This window comes from Camelus ferus, chromosome 13, assembly GCF_009834535.1.
Source record: "Camelus ferus isolate YT-003-E chromosome 13, BCGSAC_Cfer_1.0, whole genome shotgun sequence".
In the NCBI taxonomy this organism is placed as follows: domain Eukaryota; kingdom Metazoa; phylum Chordata; class Mammalia; order Artiodactyla; family Camelidae; genus Camelus; species Camelus ferus.
The window spans coordinates 45,956,643-45,983,947 of NC_045708.1; the positions used below are offsets into that span (position 1 = coordinate 45,956,643).

Genomic DNA, 27,305 nt, shown 5'->3' on the forward strand with positions numbered 1-27,305 from the left:
TCCAGGCACAAGGACCTGGGGGTTGGGGAGAGGTGGGTGTAGAGTCTGACAGGCTGGGTGAAGTTAAGGAGAGAGAGCAGGGCTCACTCTGCATCGGCCCCCGTTTGGTTACCTGGGGGTGCTACTTCTCAGGGAAGTCCCTGGGAAAGTCTCAGACTAGGAGACTTGGGCCAGGCCCACCCCAGAGACAGACCTGATGGTGGAGGTGGCTTAGAATCGAGCACCACCCATCCAGTCTCCTGTGCTGGCAGGGGAAATGGTCAGGACTATCTTCACTACTAAGAATGCGGTATAAGGCGGGGACGAGGGAACAGCATGACGGTTGGCCTGGAGCCTGGGCTTTGAGGTCCAGACAGCCTGTCCTCTCAGCACGACCACCCGAGCTGACTGTTTGGCATCTCTGAGTCTCGGTTTTCTCATCTGTCAATGGGGGTTAGTAATCTTTGCCTCGTGGGACTGCCGTGGGTATTAAACTGAATGAGACCTGTGCCTAAAGCACCTGTTCTGATCCCTGGCAAGATCTCTGTGGACGGAGATGTTATCATGACCCCGAGGACTGAAGTCAGATCCCTCCATGTGTCCAAGGCCCAGCAGCCCCAGCGTGGTGGCTGTCATGGGCACCGCCTCCCGGGATCAGTAGGACAGAGGACTTAGGGGTAAAAAATGCAACAGGATTGGTAACCACCCCCTCAGCTAGATGGTGGGGAAACTGGTGGGTAATGGGAGGCATGGGCCCTTAAGTTTACGATGGTCTCCTCTCTGTACCTCTCTCTGCCTGGTCTTGGTATGTGAAGTAGAAAAGGGTAAGAGATGTAGGGAGAGGAATGCGGGAAGAGACTGGGCCCTGACAGCAGTGGACCTAGGGCAATGGGCTGAGCATTCACAGATGGCTAGAGCGCCAAGCATCGCAAGGGCTGGTTGCTCTCTGACAGCCAATCTTTCATAAGGGACATAAGCCTAGCCCCGTAGGTCAACTGGGAACAGATGGGATAGACTTGATGTGATACTTAAAAGCACATTTTCAGGTGCCAGATTGCATGCATTGGAATCCCAGCCCCACTCATAAGCTGTGTGCCCTTGGACCAGTTACCACAAGCCTGGACTTCCTCATGTGTGAGATGGGAGTCACCATAGGGCCTATCTTGTAGGGTCACTGTGAGCAGATGATACCCACAAAGTACTCAGAGCAGTGCCCAGCACTTGGCGTCGTGTTCACTACTGCTGCCTGACCCATCTGTGTCTCACCTTCTCCAACAAGACTGGAAGTCCCTCAGGGATTTTAACTTTTTGTTTTTCTTACTGTAGGTCAGTGTTGATAATGGGAAAATGAATGAGTGAATGATTGGAAAATAAACTTACTTACAAATTTCCAGTGAAGAAGATCTTGTTAACAGTGCTTAGACATGTGTGATTTTATGTATTTGCTGAGCCCCATCCCCTCAGTGTGACAATCTAGACCCATATCTACAACTGCACCCATCCCCATATATCTACCCACATCTGCACACCTCCAAAACTGCTCCCCTCCCCAACCCTCCCCATCTCTGTCTCCATCCTACCCACATCTGCACACCCCCATACTCAGTCCCCTCCCCACACCCTGCCCCCCAGCCCCAATTACATACCTACACACCCCAAACTCCTCTACTCAATTTTCTCCCCACTCCCTCCCACTCATCCACAACCACCTTCCACACTCCCCACAAGCACGTACACAGTCTCTCACACACACCCACACCCACTTCCCCATAGACTCCTCTCTCCACACACCCATCCACACAGTCTCATCCCACACACACACACACACAGACTCCTATCCTGAAACAATCTAAGGAATATATTTTCCTTCTGTATCCTTCTTTAGAGTGAATCGGGGGAAAAACAAACAATCCCCCTCCTGGCTGCTTTAGGTCTTCAGCCCTTATCCCTTTCTGTCCCCACCTCCACTCCCTCTACCTCCTTCTCTCTCAGTTAAAAGAACAGCCCTGGGAGGTCTGGACCCGAGTTTCTCAGATGCCACTGAAATGAAGCATAGTTCAGAGGTCACCCATAGTCAGAAGCACCTTCCATGTCCTCACGGCGGGGAAACTCACTTCCTCTTTGGCTACCTGGACAGCAACGATTCTTTTCTCAGTCCCAGAGGAATACAGCTAGACCTGCCCTGGAGCAACACCGCTACACCTGGAGTTCTCCCCCCTCGGGGGAGATTCTAACACTCTTAGCCCCTCTCTGCAATGGTTTCACATTGCCTATGGGACAGAGAAGAGACCACTGACTGGTGTTTAACACAAATATTTGTTTAAAACATTTAACAAATGTTTATATTTGAGTGCTAGCATTTAAGCCTCACAGCACTGTTAGGCTGGGTAGTTCTCCATTTTACAAACGAGAAAACTGAGCACAGAGGTGTTCAGTGACTTGTCTGTGGTCACACAGTAAGTAAATCGTGGAGACAAGACGCAGATTCTTCTGACTCCAAAGCTACAACCAAGAATTGAAAGATCCTCTCTATAATCTTAGGTTCAGGGAACAGCTTTGTCATAGATGGCTTTATCTTCCACTGTGACATGCACAGCCTTTTCCTGGGCTGGGCTTGAATATGAGACCATATGTGACTTGGAAGCTCCACCTTCCTGGGGAGACCCAAGCACTTTCTCTTGACTCTGGTGAGAATCCTCTCCATCCATCCACCCATCCACCCATTAATCCACCTACTCATTAATCTGTCCAACCATCCATCCATCCATCCATCCATCCATCCATCTATCCAACCGCCCACCTGTCTAACTAAAACCTTTCTGAGTCCTAATTTACTCATCTATAAAGTGGGGATAGTTGATGTAAGGTGTAAGCATTGCGAAATGTGTTAAATATCTGACACACAGTGGGTGCACTAATGTTTGTTCCGTGATGCCTTTGGCCTTGTTAGAGTCAGTTTCAGGAAGACTTTAATTCTTTGAAACATCCCATTCCTGTAGCTGGATAATGTTCAAAGAGCTCTGTCTTTTGATTTATGGCTCTGGGGACCTGGTGCTCTTAGGAAGCACTGGGTCCTTTTTATTAGCTGTGTCTATCCGGCTTCCACAGAGAACAGTAAGGAAGTCCCACAAAGGAGAACTGTGGGCAGGGGGATCATGAATGACGTAAACAAAAGTCAGGAGCAGCCTGCAAGCTTCATCTTAGAAGAGTCAGGCGTGGGGGGAGGGGCTGGAGAGCAGGAAGTTTAGATTAGCGGCCCACCTTCCCTCCAGACTTCTTATCTTGCAAGAAGGAAGCTTGTGCAACATTGAACTATAAAAATGCTCATTTGGGCCTTTGATGTGTCTTCTCTGTAAGGAGCCCCGGCCTGGCCCTGGGAGAGAAGGAGGTGGAAAGCTTAAGGCCTGGGTTTGGACAGCAGTGAATAAAGCTGGCAAGGTTGCAGCCTGGATGTTTTCCTGGATAGAAGATGATTGTGGAACTGGTTATGCCTGACATTCATACAGCACTTTACAGTTTGCACGAAGTTTCCATATGGGCCATCACATCACAACCCTGCAAGTTGAGAAGGGCAGGCATTTTGTGCCTGTAGGGAATCAGAATATGCCATCCCAAAATATACCACTTTGGCAGAAGGATTATTTGGAGCTGAAGACAATTGAGAAACAACAGACACCAGCAAAAGCTCTTTGCCCTCGCCCCCTATCTGCCTAACAGCAGAACACAAATTTTCATTTGCAAAGGTGTCTCCCTCTCCTGTACTAAGAAGATGAGGACCCAGGAGGACAATCTTAGATCTTAACTGCAGACGACAACTCTAGACTCTTATCAGCCCAAAGATGGCACCGCAAGGACTCTCCATAACCCATCTTACCAACATAACCGCTATCTTCTATTAGTTTCCCATATATTTGCCTACTCGGTCTTCCCTTTGTCTTATCACTGCTCCCCAAATGTATTGTTCTTCATTAAGACGCCACACAAGCCCCTTTGGGACACTCTTCACTGAGTTTCTCCCACATGTATGCATGCTGCACTCATTCATAAACTGTGCTAATTTTTTCTCTTGTTAATCTTTCATCAGTTTAATTTCCCAGCTACAGAACCTAGGAGGATAGAGGAAGAGGCTTTTCCCTCCCCTATGATACCTATTATAGAGATGAAGACACTAATGCAGAGACAACAGGCTGTCCACCTCCCTCCGCTCCTCCCATCACCAATCACTGATCACTGAGGCTCCAACCCCATCTCCTGACTCCTGGTCAGGGCCCTCTTCCCCTTTCCAGAGCCCCTCTTTTCACAATGCCCCTAGATACTAAGGAAGAGTTATTTCACCATGTCTTAGGCAGTTGTGACTTCCAAAATAGTTTGGAGACACTGCTCTTTGCTTTTTTGTTGTTTTGAATTAGTTCAAATCAGTTTTACAGAGCACCTGCCACGTGCCAGGGAGCTACCCTCCCGAGCAAACACAGGCCATTAGAACTCAGTGGGTGAGGGGTGTGGTCTGGCACTGGCTGCACCGAAAGGAGCATCAAGTTACCCTGCCAATAACCTCCTAGAGGAGGTGAGTCAGCAGCCCAGACCTAAAAGATAAATCAGAGGGACCTGGGCGAAGGGAGCAAGAGGAGAGAGGGTTCTGGATAGAGGAATCCCTGCCTGCAATGACCAGAATGCAAAGAGCTTGGTGAGTTTGGGAAAGTGAAGAGGTTCAGTATCTGGAAGGGTGACGTGGAAGGAGGCGGGAGGGGAACCGGGAGTGGTGAGATGCAAGGCTGCTGACGGGCAGGGGACAGAGTTCGGGGGACTAGGCAACACCACTGAGGAGTCAGTCTTTCTCCTAACCGCAATGGAAGCCTTCGGAAGGTTTTAGCAGGGGCATAATTATCACTGCATTTGACTGAAGTGAGACAAATGGGTTGGAAAAGGCAGGAGGTGAAGAGCTAAACCTGGGGGATTTTGTTTTTCGACATTTTTTCAGTATGTCTTCACCATTAGACTGAGAACTTCTGGAAGGCAGAGAATAAGTAAGACGACATGGTCCTAAAGTAGCCAGGGCTCCCACAGAAGCATGCTTCTGGAACGAGCCTTTTATAGATATTACTAGACTCCAGGTGCCCACTGTGTGCCAGACAGAACCCATGTAGACCCAGGCTCCCTCAAGGAGCCTATAATCTAGTGCACCATACAGACAAGTGAACTTCACCCAGGTGTCTGCATCAAGTCCTGTGGGAGTACCGTGGGGGCATGGCCAGCTTTGTAGAGATCAGGAAGGCTTCTCAGAGGGGGTGACATCTGAGCTGGGTCTTAAAGGGTAGAGAGGAGTTTGTTGGGTAGCTAAATTTTGATCAAAGAATAGAGATCTCCACTTAACTTGAAGGACAGTAAAGTGAAAGATTATAATAGCACCTTGGGAGACATTCATTAGGACTGCCCCACGCCTGCTTCCCTGCTCTTATAGGTGATGCCTGAATCCCCCACCCCACTGCATCCCCAGCTGCCAACCTAACAACACTGGGACTTCAAATCTGCTCTATCCTCTGACATCTTCGTCACATAAAAATGTGAAGGAAACTTGGTGTAGTATTTCCATTAAGAACAGATGGACCTGGCCTCAAATCAGGGTGCTGCCACAACAATTTATAGGCAAGTCACCTTGACTTCTTTACACCTTTGGTTTCTTATCTGTATAGTGGGAGTGATAGCAGTTCCTGCATCACAGCATTGATGGGCAGACTTCTGTATGAGTTAGGATGCCATGGTATCTCAGCTCCAAAACCCTTCTGTACTCTGCTTTGTGATGATGGGGCTGAGTTGCTGCAAATCACATTTTTGCTTGATCAGCTGACTTTAACTTAAGCTCTGTCAGTGGGGGTGCTAGAGAGGGCTGCACAATTAGAGGGCAAAAATAAGACTTGCTCCTTCTTGTCTGCTTCCTGTGGGCTTCCTGTGTCAAGGAAGAGATCAGGAAGGTTCCTCAGGGGAGGCAGCATCTGAACTGGGTCTTGACGGATGGAGAGGAGTTTGTTGGGTGGCTATGACCATCACCCCAGCAATGCTTTTTCACTCTGGCAGCAGCAATGCCTCCCCACGGCAGTAGCTGAAGCCAGTTTGCAGTTTTTCAACACAGAATTAGCTTCATCATATCCAGGCAGAGACATCAGCACCAGCCCAGCAGTGCCCCCTCCTCAGCCATCTGAGTCTCAGCTCACAGGGTCCTTCCATTAAGCCTCTAAATTTTATCATTTCTTTTTCCCCTGTTGTTCCCCCCTCATCCTTAGGGGGACAGCTGCTTTCTGCAGTTGCTATCTCTGTTAAACTTTATAGATCTCACTTTACCCTTTCAGTTACCTAGTTAACCATTTTATACCTAGTTAACAATCCTTTATATTATATTCTCTGTTCAAGTAACTGATGTGGTTTCTGTCTGCTGGCTGCACCCTGAGAGTTATAATTAATGAAGAGATATGCTACCCACCCTTTTGAGTCAGTTCCCAACAAGGGTCCTCCTGCCCAGGGTTGCTCGTGCCAACAGAACAAGACCGAATTTGGTGCAGAAGCACAGGAAAGCTTTACTCTTTGATCAAAGGATGGAGAGATGCGAGCTCGCGGTCGCTGTACACGCCGTGGGCGGGGCTGCTTTGCAGGGATCTCGTCCGCGGAGTTCTCGCGGGGCCGGCACAGCTGCTCACGCCCCAGGTCCCGGGCCGTCGCAGCGTCTCAGCCCACCGGCCGCCGCCACCATCTTGAATTGAGGTGTCCGCGTGGCCGTTTCACACTAGGAACTCTGGTCCGAAGTGTCGCGGCAAGGCCTCTGCATCCGCCCACCATGAGCGAGTGAAACTAGATGAAGCACGTAGGAAAAGGAAAAGGTTAGACTTTATTTTACTACCCAGATTCTGTTTTTATTTCCTGAGAATTGTTAATGGGCTTTGCCGGCGACGAACTCCTCCGCTGTCTTTCGTCCTGCTCCTCATTCTCCAGGGATGCTGAGGGGCGCAGGTCCGACTCCTGTTACTACCTCCCTGCTGATTTGGGGCATCGTTATAACCCCGGGTAGAGGAGCAGAACTTCTCTCCGGCCACCTTTAGATGTGTTTGATGGTCTCCAGGTTGCAGCCCTGATAGTTTATATCCTTGAACGACCACCATTTGTCTAATCTTTGGAGATAAAGAGGCGGAGAATTTAAGATACACGGCCCAGATATTAGCAGGAGAATAATGGTCACATGTCAAAGTTTTCTTAAAAATGAAGGTATCTAGGTTTGCCCGCAGGCAAAAGTATGCTCTGATGCTGAGGCTCGCTGCCGTGGCCTGAGGATTCCTGGTCTCACGTTTGTTGTTTTTCGGAAGAGAAGTTTCGGGTCAGGGAGAGGTTCACACGCGTAATCAAGGGGTGCATTGCCCCAGGTTGTCTCTCTGGAGGTTGGGGCTTGGAAGCCCTCTTCATTCGAGTGCGATGTTCCCCCCCAGAGTGATTCCTGCAACTCTGGGGCAGAGCAGGTGGTTAGGATCGCCACTGGGGGATCCGTTCCACTTAAGAGTGAGTTGGTTTTGCAGGCTGCCGGTTTTAGGTTCACACAGTCTCCTGACCCAGCGGGTTGGCAGTACCTGGTCACCATATTCCATGAGAGATTTTTTGGTCTCTCTCCTCCCTGGAGAAAACACTTGAGCTGTTCCATTTCAAGGGGGTTAAGGTGTACCTTCTCTCTGGCTTGAGAATGAGCCTACCATTCATAAGCTCAGATGTGCTTAACTTACCCCTTGGGGCTAACCTCATGCAGAGGAGGGCAGTTGGGAGCAACTTGATCCAGTTTTCTTGTTTCCTGACATAGCTTGATTAAGGCCTGTTTCAAGGTCCGATTGAATCCCTCCAGTTTCCCCAATGATTTGGGTCTCCAGGCTGAGTGCAAGGTCCATTTTATGCCCAGGGCACTTGTTATCCCCTTCATCACTTGAGACACAAATGCTGGACCTTTATCGCTTTGTGGGGATCCTGTAAGACCAAACCTAGGGTTTTTTTGTTTTTTTTTTCTAGTAACGCCTTAACCACTTCAGCTGCCATTTCAGTTCTGGTGGGGAATGCTGTCCACGCAGAAAATGTGTTCATTAGCACCAAGAGGTACCTGAAGTTGCCGTGTACTCTCAGCATGACAGTGAAATCAATCTTCCAGGCTTCTCCAGGATATGTCCTTCTGGTCTGAATTGCCTTATCTGGGGGCCCTTGAGGGCCCTGTTACTGGGGTTGTTCATTGAGCAGATAGGGCAGGTCTCAACTATCCAGCTGATTATACTCTTCATCCTGGGAGTTACCATGACCACAATTAACCAGTTACATAGGGCTTCTCTCACAGTGAGTTCCTTGATGAGCCTCCCTGATGGCTTGACAAGCTGCAGTTTGGGGAAAGTATTGCCCATGTTCATTAACTAGCCACGCATGGCCTCTTAGATCTCTACTGATGCCCCATTTTCGGGCTTTATCTAATTCTTCCTTTGTGTCAACTGGGGAATAATTGGATGGATCTGGTCTTCAAGGTATGAGGGGTAGTTGCCAACTTACTGGTTCTAGGGTCCCCCTTTTGGCAGTTGCTTCTTCCCTTTATTACCTCCGCATCTCCCTTTTGGTGACCCCTATGATGAATCACTACCATTTTTTTTTTTTTTTGGAAGCTATCCTGCTTCTAAGAGCTCCAGTATGCTTAAGCCTGTTTAGTCTCCTTCAGTATGTTTCACCTGTTTATTCTCCACAGTAAGCATACCTCTTTCCTTCCAAATAGCCCCGTGTGCATGTAGGATGGCATGTGCATACCGGGAATCTGTGTAAACATTTAAGATCTTCCCTGTCCCAAGCTCTAAGGCTTGGGTGAGGGCCATCAGCTCAGATTTTTGGGCTGGAGTTCCTGAGGGTAGGCTTCGTGCCTCTACTACTTGGGTGTGGGAGGTTACTGAGTATCCCGTCAGCCTTTTTCCCTCTCTCATAGAAATGCTCCCATCTGTAAACCGTTCCTCTTCTACCTTTGGCAGAGGCTCACTTCCTAGGTCAGGGGGATTGGAATAGATTGTGTCTGTAGTTATACAATCATACTCCAGGGGCCCCCCATTTCTGTGGGTAGCAGGGGGGTGGGATTTATTGTGTGACAGGGTTTTATGGTAGCCACTAGGTTGATTGATTTCCTTTATATTATTCCAATTGATAGTTTTCCGGTTCTGCAGGATGCACCCTAATGAGCTATCCTTTGGTATGGTGGATTTTTGGTTCCCCATACCTCAGATGTTCTGTTTTGAATTTGTTTCCAACTACCAAGGGGGCACTTGGAGTGATTTGTTAGCATGCAAATGCCATAGCTTTGACCCAAATGAGATTTCTGGTTTGGAAAATTTGGAACCAGCACTAAACTGTTAATGAATACCTGAGAAGACCAAAAAAGGAGGCATCCACATGGTCTGGGTCTCTGATGTAACTGGGGCTCCCCCCTTGAATTTGTAAAGGCCTGTGCTTGAGATAGTCTCTCCCAAGTCTGAATATCCCACAGGAGGCTAGACAAGACTGCTTCATTTGCCACATTTGTTCCTGAGCAACTTCGGTCCCTTAAGGAGTGGCACAGCTGTTGGTGGCAGGGGTCTTCTCTTTCCACCTTTTGCATGAGAAGGAAGGGTTTTCAGGCTTCCTGCCAAGTGAATGCTAAAAGCTAAAGTTCCTCTGAGGGATTCCCACAGAGCACTCACTAGGTTGCTGGGGAAGCTGGTATTCTGTGTTGATACTGGAAGGAGAGCCTGCGGAACCTCGGTCAACAGTTACCCAAGGTTCGCCTCACCAGCAGAGGGAGGAGGAGAGGTGGGGTAGTGGGTGCTTCCTGTTCTTGCTAGTACCTCACAAGGCTTCTCAATAATGGGGTTTCTGGTCTTGCAAGTGGCTCACAGGGCCCCCAAGCCCACTTCAGAGAAACTGGCCCTGACCAAAAGAGGTCAAGTCACTGGTCTAGTACCTACCTTGGAACCCTTTCACATTCGGGCATCAGCCTTTTCCTGAACTCAAATCAAGCACCCTTGTTCTGTGGTTCTGTTTTGTCAGATGGTCCTCATTATCTGGGCCTTCCCCAGTCTTGCCTCTTGGCTCCCAGGGCTGGCCGCTTACATTTACCAAACTGAAGGTGACTATGGAGAATGTGGTTGGTGTGGAGGGCAAAAAGCCCAGTGCGGCGTTACTGCCTTGTACAGGGGTCAAGAGGACAGCACTATTGGCGAGTCACTGGGCAAGACTTGTGTGGCGGCTTCTCGCCCACAAGACCCCACCATTCCCTATCCCCCCACCCATTGGGCACCGTGGGAAGACAAGCCAGAGGCAATGGGCAGGCATGTGTGAGTTTCAGTCTCCAGTCCCCAGTGATGCCAATGCTGCAGTTGATCCCCACAATGGGGCATGATGGTCCCGATTACTCTGGGGCCTATACTGTGTTTGCACCACACCCGGGTATTGGGTTGCTGGGCAGAGTTTCTTTGAATTCAGCTGAAGACTTCTGCTATTTTACTGCATGAGAGTGAACTCACAGACCAGAGTCATTCATCCTCACTCAAACCTCCCAAAGCCTCTGCCGTCCTCCTGCTAGAGTCAGGGACAGCCTGGAGCCTAGTGGCTAGGTGCATGCGAAGAAGCCATGGTCTGTCCCTTTGTGGTTGCCAAAATTTGTTACTTTCGAGTCTGACTCCCATAAGGGCCCTCCTTCCTGGTGTTGTTTGAACCAATAGAATGAGATGCAGTTTGGTTTCGAAGTAAAGGAAAGTTTTATTCTTTGATCAAAGAATAGAGAGGTATGAGCTCGCACTGTAGAGTACACGCACTCCCTGCAGGCCGTCTTGGGGCTGCTTTACAGGGTTCTCATCAGCAACGAGGCGGGAAGAGTTCTTGTGGGTTGAATGCAGCTGTGCTGCCCATGGGTCCATACTGCAGTGCTGCGTGCAGTGCTTCTGCACATGGCCTGCTGAGCTGAGGCATCGGATGCAGCCAATTCATGCTGCGAACTCTGGTCTGAAGTGCTGGATGCAAGGCCTCTCTCTGTATGCAGTACCCCATGAGCAAGTGATGCTAGACTAAGCAGAAAGGGGAAAAAAAAAAGGTTAGCCTTTATTTTATTACACAGATTCTACTTTTATTTCCTGGGAATTGTTAATGGGGTTTGCTGGTAATGTATGTAATATATATATACACCACCATTAATATATATATATATATATATAGATATGTAATGTTTGCTACATACTAAACTCTTAATGATGCTTCTTATTGTGATTCCTTATGGGTTCCTAACATTCATTTATTTATTCATTTGTATATTCAGCATATGTTGTTTCCTACTATGTGTCAGACCCCATGTGAAGTACTGGGGTGCAGAGCTGAATAAGCTACAGTCCAGTCCTCAGGAAGCGTACAGTCTGAGTGGAGGAGACCACCAGGAACAGGAGCCCACCTCAGGAATGGTTCTTGGCACCTCTTCCAGGAACCTCCCATTGCTGATCTCACTGCCCAGTTACTCCATCTCCCAAGCCAGCCAGAATTCTGATGTCCAACCACACAAGCATTCTTCATCTGGCACATTTTTAAACACCTGTTTTTGACAGACCTCCAGAATTAACACTTAAGGCAAGGTAATTTGAAACACTCTTACATTATCGTTATTTATTTGCATATCTTACTATCCTTAGATGATAGATTACTTGAGATTGATTTTCCCAAGTGGCTTGTTTCTGTATCAATGAATAGGCCTAGCACAGTGCCTGGGACATGATAAAAAGGTGATAAGTGAATTAATTCATCTGGTCAACAATATTGAGCTCTTACTATAAAGCAGGCACCAGACTAGGTACTGGGAAGATGAGGACAAAGAAACCAATGGGGTCCCAACTCCTAGTGAATGGATGTCTGATCCAGTGACCGAACCTGGACAACCTCTGAGGACCCAGACCTTAGTGGGGCTGGAAGTGGTTCCATTAGCCTGGTATGATGCATTCTTTCGGCACCTCCTCTGCTTCCTTCCTGCCGAGCCCTCAGTGGGAGATGGCAGCCTGCTGTGGTTTACTTTATGTCCTGAACACTGGTGACCAAAGGCTATATTTAAATAGCAAACATTTGCATTTTTAATGTTGACCGGAATTGAAAGGTTGTGATAACCTTTCCAAGCTGATATTGGTTTTTACATGATTGAATCAGTCCTGGCCTCAGGCATTTCTTAAATGGAAAATTTAAAGGATTTCCAATATCAGTGAGAGGGCAGAACCATCTCAGAACACTGTGTCCTGTCTGTATTCTCAGAAAATACCACCTCCCTCCCCTGAGCTCACTCAGCGCCTTTGCCTTGTCAACATTTTGGGATCCTCTTAACCTTCACTTGGTCCTCTTTACCTTTTTGGAGAGTAGACAGCATGAGGACCACTAGTCCCATCTCCTTGGGAAGAAAACTGATTCTCAGAGGTGCAAACTGCCTACCTTTCTAATCCTCCTTTTCCACATCTGTAACATAGAAATAAAAGCAGTTTCACAGGTTTGCTGTGACATTCAAATGTGGTAATCTGTCAAGACACTTAACATCCCATGCCTGGTACTTTGCTAATGCTCAGTGGACATTAGTTTGTGTCCATCCCCTGGCAGTGACTTGTCTAATGTAACCCATCAAAATCAAGTGAGAGCCCTCATTCATGTACACCCATGCACGTGTTCATCCAGGCATGGAAATCAGTCTCTGTGTCACATTCTAATGGAAGACAGATTTTTTCTTCTCTGAAAGAGTCAGTGCCTGAGAAATTTTTAAATTTAGTTTGACCCAGTAGACATTATTGTTTAAAGCTCAGATGTGATCTTTTCCTTCCCTGCTGGAAATGAGTCCACAGCTCTTCATGGCCGACTAAGAAAGCCCCATATCCTCAGCATGTTTCCAAGGCCATCATGATTCACTCCCACTATATTCTGTCCCCATTCACTACAGACACACGCAGGCATTTTCCCTATCTTGCCTGACAACTACCTTCTCTGAGGCACCTTATACTCTATACTCCTTGCCTTAGCTCCTGCTGAGCCCACTGCCTGGAACACCCCAAAAGGCATCATCTCCACCTATAGATACTGGTCAACATGTTCAAATGCTTCCTCCTAATTCTGCCTTCCCTAGTTCTGCTGGTCTGTTGTGCTTCTGCATCCTGGATTTTATTCATGTGTTTCAGAGCATTTGCCCAGTTGGATCCATGTCTCTTCACTGTAACCCCTCACAATGGTGATTCTCATACTCTGTATGGAAGAAAGACCAGTATATATATATTTTTGGTTTAGTTTATGTTTTTGTAAATTTCCAATCTATTGCAAATGGATGATTTTGTAAAATAAAATGAAATTTAGGAAAAAAGACATAAAATATGAACCTTAGTTATTGTATTGTTAGATTCAAATTGCTAAAAGGTTTCTAAAACCCTTACTCTCAATTTCTATATTTTTCTCATCTTTGGCCAATAACAGTTTTCAGGCCACACTTGGAAAAGTAATGCTCTCCAGCCCTTGCGAGAAGTCTGTGCATGTGGTCAGTGCTTGATAGGCTTTATGGAATCCATTGGAAACTTTCTGCCAGTGCTCCTCCAGATGTCGGAAGGGGTGCACAGAGGAGTGTCTTTGTGGAGGAGATGTTAGAATGAAAGCCCCTCTGTGATGATACTTGCAGGAAGATTTGGGTGAGGACACCAGATTTACCTTTTAAATAGCTTCCTGACCCTGAACTTACCTGAAGGTAGGCTTGACCTGAATCTAGACCAAGGTTTTTAAGCTCTTTAGTGCCATGGACCTAGTTGATAGTCTAGGGAGGCCTATGGATCTGTTCTCAGAGTGTTTTAATGCTCAGTATTTTAAATGCAGAAAATAAAAACCACAGGATTTCAAAGGAAGTCAGTTATTCTCAAATATAATTATTAAAGTGTGTGGTACAGAAGTGTTTCTTTATTAACACATTAAAATAATCTTTGTGTTTGATTGTTTAGTAGCATTGTTAGCATTGATTGTTAGCATGCTACTAAACAACCAATAGATCACTGAAAAAAATCAAAGAGGAAATTTAAAAAATACCAGGGGACAAATGAAAATGAAAACACAACAATTCAAAAGCTATGGGTGTTGGTATAGCGTTGAGCATAGCTGTCTTCCAAAAGCTATGAAATTCAGCAAAAGCTAGGAGGGAATTTTATGGTGATATAAGCCAACCTCAGGAAACAAGAAAAATCTCAAACAACTAATCTTACACCTAAAGGAGCTAAAAAAAAGAACAACAAAACTCAAATTTAGTAGAAAAAAAGAAGTCATAAAGAGCAGAGCAGAAATAAATGAGAGACTAAAAAATAAAACAATAGAAAAGAGCAATGCAACTAAGAGCTGTTTCTTTGAAAACAGATAAACAAAATTGATAAAACTTTACCAGACAAATCAATAAAATCAGAAATAAAAAAGAAGTTACAACAAACACCACAGAAATACAAAGAATCCCATAAGAGACTAACTACTATGAACAACTATATGCCAATAAAATGAACAACCTAGAAGACATGGGCAAATTCATAGAAATTTGTAATCTCCCAAGACTGAACAGAAAGAAATAGAAAATATGAACAGACCAATTACCACTAATGAAACTGAATCTGTAATAAAAAACATTTCTGAAAAACAAAGGTCTAGGACCAGGTGGCTTCACAGGTAAATTCTATCAACCATTTACAGAAGAGTTAACACCTCTGCTCCTCAAACTATTGCAAAAAATTGCAGAGGAAGGAATACTTCTGAATTCATTCTATGAGGACAGCATTACTCTGGAATCAAAACCAAAGATATCACAAAAAAATGAAAGTTATAGGCCCAATGTCACTGATAAACAGATGCAGAAATCCTCAACAAAATGTTAGCAATCTGAACCCAACAGTACATCAAAAGAGTCAAACACCATGATCAAGTAGGATTTATCACAAGGATGTAAGGATTTTTCAGTATCTGCAAATCAATCACTGTGACACACCACGTTAACAAATTGAAGATGAAAAACCATGCGATTGTCTCAATAGATGCAGAAAAAGCATTTGACGAAGTTCAACATCCATTTTTGATAAAAACTCTCCAGAAAGTGCGTATAGAGGGAATATATCTCAACATAATAAAGGCCATGTATGACAAGGTCACAGCTGACATCATACTCAATAGTGAAAAGCTGAAAGCATTTCCTCTAAGATGAGGAATAAGATGAGGATGCCCACTCTCACCACTCTTATTTAATATAGTGTTGGAAGTCCTGGTCACATCAGTCAGACAAGAAAAAGAAACAAAAGGAATGTAAATTGGAAAGGAAGAAGTAAAACTTTTACTGTTTGCAGATGATATGATACTATACATGGAAAACCCTAAAGACACCACCAAAAAACTGCTAGAGCTCATCATTAAATTCAGTAAAGTTGCAGGATACAAAATTAATATACAGAAATCTGTTGCATTTCTATATACTAACAATGAACAATCATAAAGAAAAATTAAGGAAACAATCCCATTTATAATCACAGCAAAAAGAAGGAAATACCTAGGAATGAACCTATTTAAGGAGGTAAAAGATCTGTACTCAGAAGCTATAAGACCCTGATGAAAGAAATTGAAGGTGACACAAACAGATGGAAAGATATGTCAGGCTCTTGGATTGGAAGAATTAACATTGTTATAATTATTATACGATCCAAGGCACTCTACAGATCCAGTGCAATCCCTGTCAAAATATCAAGGGCGTTTTTCACAGACCTAGAACAAATAATTTTAAAACTCATATGGAAACGCGAAAGACCTGAATAGCCAAAACAATATTGTTTTCTGAAGAGAAAGAAGAACAGAGCTGAAGGAATCATGTTTCCTGATTTCAGATTAAACTACAAAGCTACAGTAATCAAAACAAGTATGGTACTGGCACAAAAACAGACACATGGATCAATGGAACAGAATAGAGAGCCCAGAAATAAACTCACAGACTTACAGTCAATTAATCTAAAACAAAGGTGCCAAGAATATACAATGGAGAAAAGCAGTCGCCAATAAGTGGTGCTGGGAAAACTAGACAGCTGCATGTAAAAGAAGGAAATTAGAACATTCTCTAACACCATATATAAAAATTAACTCAAAATGGATTAAAGACCTAAATGTAAGACTGGATACTATAAAACTCCTAGAAGGAAATATAGGTGGAACACTTTTTGACATAAATCATAGCAATAATTTTTTTGGATCTGTCTCTTAAAGCAAAGGAAATAAAGGCAAAAATAAACAAATGGGACCTAATTAAGCTTAAAAGCTTCTGCACAGCAAAGGAAACCATCAACAAAAAGACAACCTACTGAATGAGAGAAAATATTTGCAAATGATATGACTGATAAAGCGTTAATATCCAAAATAAACAGCTCATACTACTCAACATCAAAAAAGCAAGCAATGCAATTAAAAAATGGGCAGGAGACCTGAATTGTGCCAAAGAAGAAATACAGATGGCCAACAGACACATGAAAAGATCATTAATAATCAAAGAAATAGAAATTAAAACCACAATGAGATATCACCTCACACCTGTCATAATGGCTGTATCAAAAATACCACAAATAACAAAGATTGGTGAGGATGTGGAGAAAAGGGAACCCTTGTACAATGTTGGTGGGAATGTAAATTGGTACAGCCACTATGGAAAACAGAATGGAGGTTTCTCAAAAAATGAAAAATAGAACTACCATATGACCCAGCAATTCCACTCCTGGGTATTTATCAGAAAAAAAAAATAAACTTACAATTGCCAAGATATGAAAGCAAGTTAAATTTCTATCAACAATGAATGGATAAAAATGTCACACACACACACACACACACACACACACACACACACACACACACACACACAATGGAATACTACTTAGCCATAAAAAGAATGAAATTTTGCCATTTGCAACAACATGGATGAACCTGGAGGGTATTATGCTAAATGGAACAAGTCAGACAGAGAAAGACAAATACTGTATATCACTTATATGTGGAATAATAAAAGAAACTAGTGAATATAACAAAAAAGAAATGGACTCAGAGAACAAACTAGTAGATACCAGTGAGGAGAGGGAAATGGGGCGGGACAAGATAGAGGTAGGGGATTAAGAAGTATGAGCTACTGTGTATAAAATAAATAAGCTACAAGGATATGCAGTACAATGCAGGGAATATAGCCAATATTTTATAATAATATAAATGGAATATAGCCTATAGAAATTATAAATCAACTGAAACATATACATCAACTATACTTCAATTAAAAAGATAATGATATCTGGTGATGGGGAAAATACCAATCTAATTCAATGTATTGATGAGTGTTAAACTGTATTTTAAGTTATCTACAGCAACTGTACTGAGATTTGAAAATACCAGTGATTTCCATGGTGATGTGACAAATACTGCTATTTCTACTGTGATTTGTTGCCTTATATTCATAATTGAAGGAAATGCTCAATTTCATTTCAAGAATAATGAAAATAACGATGTAATTTTCTCATCATCTGAGATCCAAAGGGTCTCCTAACTCATTCATTCATTCAGTCAACAAATATTTATTGAGAACTTAATATGTGCCACACATTGTTTCAGCACAGGCAAAGTTTCTGCCCTCACTGAGTTTTCATTTTGCTGTGAGTCAGACAACAAACAAACAATATAGTTGATTCTCATAATTTGTAGGAGTTATGTTGTATAAAGTTACCATGAACACTGAATTAGCAAATACAGAACCATTGCTCCTAGCAGAAATACAGGGTTAGGTTCCTGTAGGTCTCTGGTCACAACATTTTCATCAATGGATCAATATATAACCTTGTTTTATGTGTATTTATGTTTAAATACACCTATTTAATATATATTGTTGATTCATTAAACTGCACTTGGCCAACAGTAGTGTAAGCTCTAACTTTAACTATCAGTGTGAATGGAGCTTATCTGACACAGGTATTTTCTCTGTAAGGCACAGTCTTCTTGCACTTAGGACACTAAAGAGCACTTCACTTGAGGGCCATTTTAAACGGTAGAATCACCAACAAAAGCATAAAATGCAGAAAAAGTGGCACTAAACATACTGTGAAAAAGATACCTGTTTACAGAATGATATGAAACAAGAAGGCAGAGATAGTGAGAGTGTAAAGAAAGGTACTGATTTGAGAGCCGTTTCTGATGTACAATTGACAGGGCTTGTGATGTCCTTTCTCCCACCTTCCCATACACATTATCCTCCTAGGGGGCCTCCAGGGATGGGGTGTGGGAGTTTATGTGACTTAAGTTTCTCCTTTGGATGACTATTTATTGAAAGAGGAGATGCGGAGAGTAGAGTTAAGGGTAAAAAGGATGTTTTGGATGGCCCCATGGGACAACTGGGAAGATGCCCAGTTTCAACTGGAAATATGTCTGAAACTCAGGAAAGTGGATTTGGGAGTCATCAGGATGTAGGTGGTGGTAGAAGCCATGAGGATGGACAATCAACCTTCAGGCTGGTAGAGGAAGTAAGGGTGACCCACACGAAACAGTGAGAAACTAGCACCTGGTAAACTGAAAATGAAAAAATATTCAAATATGTGACACAAATAGTACTGTTGTCAGGAAGAAGAGATGACAGCTGGAATTGCTAAAAAAGGTTCTTCCTGGAGAACGTAGCCTGAACAGACACAGCAGGATGTGCAGGATTAGGAGGCCCAGAGGAGGGTGTGCTGGTGGGAGAAAACAGTGGGTGCAGCTATAGAGCAGGAAGGATGCTAGCCCCAGAAGAACATTCCCCACGATGGTGCAGTCGGAGGAAGGAATGAGGAACTGGCTGTAAAAGCACTTTGAGGAAACTGGTCACCATGGTTGCCTCTGGGGAGGGGAACTGGGAGTCTACAGAGAGAAGTGCGGGAGAGAGACACCTCTTCATACCCTTTCGCGTCTTTAGGATATTTTTGCCTTGTGCACTGATTTCTTCCTCTTCTTCCTTCTTCCTTCTTCTCCTTCTTCTCCTTCTCCCCCTCCCCCCTCCCCCTCCTTCTCCTTCTTCTTTTTTTTAGCAGTTTAAATAAATCATTTGGCTTTGGTAGAGGAAGAGATGAGTCTGGTGTGGAAGGGGATCAAATGGATCCTGTGTCTGAGGGTCTGATTCCTGGTCTGCCACTTAGGCGGGATAGCAGGACAGTCTCTGAGGGACCAGGCTTGGCTGTATCTCTGAGTCCTTGCCCCAGGGTGATTTTTTTACATGGATCTGGTCCCTGAGGAAGCTGTGTAAGGGAACGAGCCCTCTAGAGAGCAGATGAGGACAGAATGAGAAGTGGCTGCACACCAGAGCTGGATGGCTTCCAGGAACATAGAAGTGTGCCCCCAAAGTTGGGTTGATGGATTCTAATCTCAAAACTTCCTCTTACCACCTGTGTGTCTAGGGCCAAGTTATGCTGCAGTAGCAGTGCTGATGCCTCAGTGGTTTGACACAACAACAAATCTTACATAGAGTTGTTTCGAGGATTAAATGATATCATCATCAACATCATCATCCTCCAGCATTTCTGAGGACCTACTATGCGCTGGGCTATGTTGCTCACATAATATAATCCTCATAAAACCCTATAAGATGGTTTTCATTATTGTCCCCATTTTCTAAATGTGGGAAATAGCAAGAGGAGATTATGGATTTGTTCAAGATCATACAGTGAGAAAGTAGCTAACTGGAACTGAAACTGGCTTCCTAACTCTAGAGTTTAAGCACTGTGTTAAAATCCTCACTTTGCTCAGGGAGAGACACACAGCATCAGTCAGATTAGGCTAGGTAATGCTGCAGTAACAAACAATGCCAAATTGCAGTGACATAACACAAGAAAAGTTTACTCCTCCCTTACGCTACACATCTAGGATGGGGTGGAAAGTAAGGTTCATTGCAGGCACTCATGCACACAGGTGATGGAGGCTTCATCTTGCTTTGTGCTTTTGCAGTCACTGAGGTAGGAAAAGGGAAGGGAAATACTTTCACCTACCACAATACACATTACTTCTGCTCTTCTTTCACTCGCCAAAGCTAAGTCAGTGGGGGAATGAGATTTGACCTCATGTTCTGAGGCAAGATTCAGAATATTTATCAATAGCTGTAATAACTGCACATAGGTGCTCCTTTAGTGTTGATTGAATTGAAGTTGCATGACCAGTTCTGACCAAACTGAGTGAACTCTGTCTCACTCAGCTCAATTTATATGGTTTTTGAGAGTTTGCAAACATAAGCACTATCAGCTCTGCACAGAAGGCCACCCGAGAACCACTGCATCACTAATTCTCCATGTCAGGCATTTCTCTGTGCAGTCTGCATGTTGCCAAGAGACCACAGAGGGTTCTTGTTACAAGGCTCCAAGATTCCTGGAAAGCATAATTGCTGTCTTCCAACCACAGCCGTTCATCCCCTCACCCTATCCCACCCTTTTGCAATTGCTTTTTACTTTTGCCTTCTGTTAGTTTCCCTCATCATGTTCTTCTATAAACTCACATGAGGCACACTCAGAAATATGGTAAGCTTGTGAGGTAGGAAATTTTCTAAGCCATTTAGAGTGTGCATTTCAGGGGCAGTAATTCCCTTCACAGTGTTGTGCAATCATCACCACTATCTATTTCCAAAACTTTTTATCACCCCAAATAAAAACTCTATACCCATTAAGCAATAACTTCCCTTTAAGGTAGAAATTTTTATTTTCACTTTAAAGACAAGGATACTTAAGGTTAGGCACTGTGCCCAGAGTCACCCAGGAAATAAGTAACAGACAGGACTTCTGACTTTAAGGATCATGATTTTCTTGCTACATTTTGAAGCCTCTTTAATAACATCGACTATCTAATCACTCGAATGGGGGGATGCCAACCATCTACTGGAGGTGGAGTGAAATTCCGCAACTTGTGAGCGCCCCTTCAGTGGTCTGGGAAATAGACCACCCTTTGTTCCCTAAGCAACATTCCACAAATGTTACTGAATACTTGTTAAGTGCTGGAGATTCAAAGATGAGTAAAACCCTGTGTTGCAGTAGTTCATATGAAGTTGGACAGAAGCTGTTCATTTTCCCCAAAATTTTGTTTCCCTTCTTCTCCAGTTAAAAAAAGAGGGGAAAAAAATCAGATTTTTAGCTGAGCTAATGGCTCCCAGAAAAAGGACTACACCTCCCAGTCTCTCTCATATCTGACTGTGGCCCTGTGACTAAGTTCTGGTCAATGAAATGTAAGCATAAATAGTATGTGAAACTTCTCGGGAGTATTTGCAAAGAAAAGGAGCATACTTTTCTTCCATCACTCCCCTACCCTGCTTCCTGCTGGCTAGAAGTCAAGCTGCACCAGCTGGGGCTTGGGCAACCATCTCGGATCATGAAGTACAAGCCATGGACTGAAGATGGAAGAACAACAAGATGGAAGAAGATATAACCCCTGACGAAGTGCAGTGCTACACCACCCCTCGGTTCATCTCTCTCATTTATAAGAGAAAGAAAACAAGTTCCTACATTTTATATACAGATCTGTTAGCTTTTGCTGCATAGCAAACTACTTCAAACTTAGTGGCTTAAAACGATGATTACCGTATGTAGCTCCTGGTTGTATGGGTCAGCTGGGAAGCTGGAGGTTGGCTGGAGCTGTATGGTCTAGGCTGGCTTTACATGTCTGGTTGGTCCCAGGGGCCTCAGTGGGATGGCTCAGCTTTGCTCCATTTGGCTTATCCTACAGAAGGTTAGCCTAAGCTTCTTCACATGGTAGTCTCAGGGTTCAAAATAAAAAGAGAAGGCAAGTCTCAGTAGGCAGGTGCTTTTCAAATCTCTGCTGTGTCACATTTGCTACTGTCCCTTGGTCTACGCAAGTCACCCAAAGGCATAGTGACAGTGAAGAGTGATTCTTAGTAGGGCATTATCACAACCGCCTCCGTTGTCTAAGCCGCTGATATTTAGGTTTCCCTGTTGCATGCATCTGAATCTAGTCCTACGTTGGATAGATGGTCCGTGACAAGCAGTTGAAGTCTGTTATATCACATTTGCCAGCACATGAGTATGAAAAGCATTCGTAGTATTTTTCAATGTCCAGATCACAATGACTTGAACCCTTATCATCTTATTTGCCCTTATCAAAATCATTTTAGTGTTTTTGAGACTTACCTATTGGATGGGAAACAGAATTACAGTTTTGTTTTAAACCAATGTTACAAAAACATGAAAAAGTTACTGACTAGTTTTTGCTGTGGCTTTTGTTTAATGATGATCAGAAAAAAAATTTAAAGAGCCTCATGAACATTCATACTCCCATTTAAGCTCCTGGAAGGGTGTCTGCACTAGGGCTACATGCCGTCCCCAAATCCTGTTTTGCCCATTCCGTCTCACTCTGACTGATGCCCGCTGTCAGGAAGCGGTCTGAAGGCTGCTCATGAAATCACCATTGCTGCATCAAGGGGACTGTCACCTTGTGTCCCCAAGTTGCCAGTTGCCTGGGTGCCAGTGTGGCGATGGCTCTCAGTGGAGGAAGGACTCTTCTTGCTGCATTCTGAAGCCTCTCTGCCAGGACTATCCCCTCTCTGGCAGCAGGTATGCTTTACCCCAGCCAACTGAGGTGCCCTGGATTCTCTGTCACGTGTCCCAGACCCAGGAATCTTTCTGCTCCCCACTTCCTGCAACAGTGGGCACTGGCCCAGGCCCATGAAGAGTAGGCAGCACCTCTGCAGCACAGGCAGCTCAGTTCAAACGTAGCCAAGGGGCATCTCCCTCCTTCTGTTCCCCAAAAAGCAAGAGCTGAGATACAGTTCCATTGTAGCTTCACAACAACCATTCACAGCCCCAACCAGGGCATTCACATTCCAGTCCAAAGCGTCTATAAATGGTGTCTTCCTAACTTTCTCCCAAGACCCATCGATGGTCCCTGGCTTACATGCTGGTGCCTTACTTGTAGAAGGCACCCGCTTTTCCAAAAGTGAAGTCAAACCTCCATCTCACAGAAGTGAAAACTACTCACAGCAACAACAGGGAGAGTTTCCAGCTCCTTCTTGCTCTTTGAGGTTTCTGAGTTTCAGAATTATGTCACCGCGAAAGCCCCACTTTAATACCTGGAACAAAGTGATTACAGAAGCTAGAGTATGGTGTGAGGAGGGAGAATCCTCTCTTTTAGCATCAGTTTCCTCATCTGTGAAGTTTCTGGTGTAGTCAACTTATTGTGAGGCTTAAGGAGACTGTAGGGTGACTTAGCCAGAGCCTGGCTCAGAACACACAGTCCCTGGGCTGCTGGAAGTCGTTGTCATTACCCTTCAGGCAGCAGGACCCTCCTGTTTGTCACTCTCTTGTCACACACAGATGTGGGCTCTGGGAGCCGGTACCCCTCAACTTGGCTTTATTAGGAATTTAATTCGGTGACCTTGGTCATGTCCTTCAGGGGCTAGGCATCCAAGTAAAGCTGAATCCAAGCAATAGCTGACATACAAACAATCCAGGCCCTGTGGCTTTCCCAGCAGGACATCTGTCACCTCGGATCTACACGTGATCAGTCACAGAAAGGGTAGGTGGAGATGAATCAAAGACACCACATAGTCTTTGGTTACTCTAATCCCATTTTCCGGCTTGTAAATGTGGGTTAAGAGTTTCCTGATAGAATCTGACTCCGGACACCTGGTGTACAGTTGGTTTAAATTAAGGATATTATATAAATAAAACATTAGCAGACTCTCCAGTCAGGCAGAGAATAAGAAAGACACGAGGTGGAGGCAGGCAGGAGAGAATGGGTGGTTTGTCAACACACACCAAGGTAACCAGCCAATTAGAACCACAAGAATTCCCCGTGTTATTTTTTTCCCAAACATTTACTTCACACTACTCTAGGAGGCAGTGTAGCATAGCAGTTAAATACGAGCCAGAAAACTGACTGGTTTAGAATCCAGGCCCTGTTATTACTCGTTACGGGATGGAGGCACGTGACTGAATGTCGGTGTGCCTGCTTTCCTATCTGTAGAATTACAACCTCCTGACATTGGGCTGTTGCAAGGATTATACAAGAGACACAAGCCAAGCTCTCAGAGACATTAGCTGTTACTGCATTGTTGTTGCGTGCTGGCCCTGAGCCAGTCAGGGTTTCCTGTGACACAGTCAGTCCTTGACTCAAGGTGGAGAGACGTGTAATGGTCTCACTAGAAAGGAAGTTTCATGGAGGCAGAGCTGTTTGTTTCTGTTTGGTCTCCTGTTGTACTTCCAGGGCACAGAACAGTGCCTGGGACATAGGAGGGGCTCAGCACATTTTAGTTGAATGAATAATGTAAACAATTCAGGAGCTGGGCTGCATCATACAGGATTCACGTGGGACACAAAGGAGGGATGTCAGCAAAGTGATTGCAAAAGTGAGATCAGTGAGACAGTTAAGAAAATAAAATGCGTGAAGAGCGTGGAATCACACTAGGAGACGGGTGAAAGACGTTACAACAAAGATTCTAAAATTTCACTAAGTGGAATGACTTCTTTTTAACTCATAATCCAAGTCCTAAGAAAATTTGAGGATTTAAATTCCTATCACCTTAAGACAAAGTTAGGGAGGTGAACCTGAGTAGTATCAGGCCAGAAGCACTGTCCGTGAAAACCAAGCAACTGAAAGTAACTCTTTCCATGTAGAAAAGCCTCTGTCAGGTATTTTAAAAACTGAATTGACAGAGGGATGGTTATAAAATCCAAGAGATTGGATTTTCCTGTTAAAAACCTTGCTATCGTGGATCTTCCTGTCTTGTATTGTTGAAAGTAAAACAAAACCTTTATGTAACTATCATTTTTGATGCTCTTAACAGATTTCTCTGAGCCTTGTCTGCTCACTAGAGTGCGAGCCAGTCCAGAACAGAGACCATGCATCACAGATGTGCAACTCAGCAGTGTCCCTCCCCAGCTGGCCCCAATATCCACTGCTTCTTAAGGCCAAATACACAATGTGTCCCTTGCACTACACAATAGTCATCCAAAAAAAAAAAAAAAAATCCCCTGCATCAGGAGAGTCAGAGGAATGGTGCTGATCCTTAGGGAAAATTCTGGAAAATTGTAGGAGTATTTTAAATTGTTAGGCTGATTACAAAGCACTATTGGTATTGAGTAAGTAGAAAGCAAGGATGCTAGATGTCCTGTGATCATGACATCCTGAGGCAATCCCATGCATGAAGAATTGTTCCATCAACTGCATAATTTTCAAATGTCTGCTGGACATTCATGTCAGTGAGAAAACTTAATTATAATTATTTGAGGCTGGAAATTTACTCTGTTTTACATGTAAATCTGAAATATTTTTTGCACAGTTTTGATATATGCTGAATTTTCCAAGAATGCAATCATCTTGTAAATCAAGAGAAGATTATATTTTATTATATTTGAAACTTTACCAGGAGTGGAAAAATCACATCACCAATGGCAAAGAAGCTCATGGTGTTTGAGTCATGAATCCACTATAACATAACCCCATCAGTCTGCATTTGTGGGAGTCCGTCATCGGTGGTGATTCAGTACACACATGCAAGAATATCACCATTTGATCCTAACCTGATTGAGAGGATTCCCAAGCTTTTACATATTGAAATATGCATTATTTAATTTCAAAATATTCTCCTTTTATTTCTCCTTTATATGATGACACTCAGGCATTAGATTCACTTTAAAAACTCATATCTAGGCACGGGTCATATTGTCTATGAACTCCATTTCTGAATAGTAAAGGGGCATCACACAATATTTATTGGGTCTAGTAGGATTGAGAGCCACTGCTCTCTACCCTCAACCTCTTCTCTGAAAGTTCCCTTCACCTTCTTGAACCTGGCTCTCCCCTGAGGACCCTGCTGCTTCTGCAGCCCTCACAAGTGGTGGTTGCTTTCTCCCCTACCGCCTCCTACCACTGGGCCCACAAGCCAGCAGGTGTCTGCTTCCTCCTTCTTTTCAGTTCCAGACCTTCGTTCCTCCCTCCTTTCTGAAAATCCCCAGCGTTGAAACTCCATAGTATCAGGCAATACCACTTGATTCTTACTGCGAGTGGTCATCTTTAGACCCCTGGGTCACTGGTCTTTACTCTTTGAAGGTTGTAGCCTATGTTCATTGTCACTCCCTCCAACAGCAGCCTGCTTTGGTTCTTTGTAATATCAATAAAAAGCATAGGCAGAGATCAGTCAGAAGCAAAGTTGTTCCCCTGGAAGCCTCAGCCTGGGTCAGGTCTTACCCTTTAATTGCTGTGGGGAGGTCATGGGGCAGGGTTCAGGGGGCCACGGGGGCCAAGGCAATGAAGGAGCATCAAGGGGACTCAGGCAGTAGCCATCAACCAACTGGCGTAAAAGGATTTCAACATTTGAACATTTGAAATGGACACACTTCTCCTTCCAGCTGACTTCAGCCCTGAGTGCAGATGACCCTCCCCAATTCCTTGCTGTCTTCTCATCATGTGACCTTGTTCTCCACTCAACCTCAGCCACCTACCGCATGTGTCATACACTAGACCCACAACTGCATCCGCTCCGTGATCTAAACTGTAAGCATCCCACTCTTGAGCCACCACCTCTTGTCCTTCAAGTTTAGTCCACCTGGAGCTCCAGCTCCAACAATTCTGCCACCTTACCAGAGCCTACAGTTCATTGTTCCTCCCAGTTTTCACTATGTCTCACCTTCCTCGTGCCTTCCATTCTTTGCCCCAGATTAGATACTATAGTACTTCACCATAGTCGTTCCTTTGTATTTACAAAACCCCCTTACCCTATTCTTCCCTTTTTTCACCAGCCTAGCAAAGCCAGTATACAGTAAATCCAAGTCTTCACCTGGTCTAAGTCAGTGCTGTGCACTTGAATGTAGCTGGAGGAAGCCACAACACCACACTGACTCGTCTCACTTTAAATCTGTGATCAGTAACCCTGAGAGGGCCTTCAGTGGACGCTCCCACTACCGTGCCCAGGCCAGTCACTCTCCCACTCTGCTAAATATCCAGAATTATCTCACACCTCTTCTTGTCTCTTCAAACCTCCAGAACTCTTCTGCCCTCCTTACTCAAATCTGGTGTTCTCAAAATTATTTTGGGTCAGGACTCCTTTAAACTGTTGAAAATTGATGATCCTAAAGAGCTATTGTTTCTATATTGGTTATATCTACTTATATTTATTATATTAAGACTAAAAACTGGGAAATTTAGAACATTTACTATTTAAAAAAATAATAAACCCCATTATATGTTAACGTAAATAACGTTTTTATGGGAAAAAACTGTATTTTCCAAGCCTAAAAAAAATTTTAGTGGGAAGAGAA

At 44.2% G+C, this 27,305-nt stretch overlaps 1 long non-coding RNA gene across 1 annotated transcript in view; it reads left to right on the forward strand.

Annotated features, from left to right (window-relative positions):
- Nucleotides 1-6,737: 6,737 nt before the first annotated feature.
- Nucleotides 6,738-27,305, forward strand: part of LOC116668044 — a 38,595-nt gene continuing 18,027 nt past the window's right edge. Inside the window, exons 1-2 of the long non-coding RNA XR_004325104.1 lie at nt 6,738-6,848; nt 11,312-11,618. This is a non-coding gene — a long non-coding RNA (uncharacterized LOC116668044). The remainder of the gene's footprint in view (nt 6,849-11,311; nt 11,619-27,305) is intronic.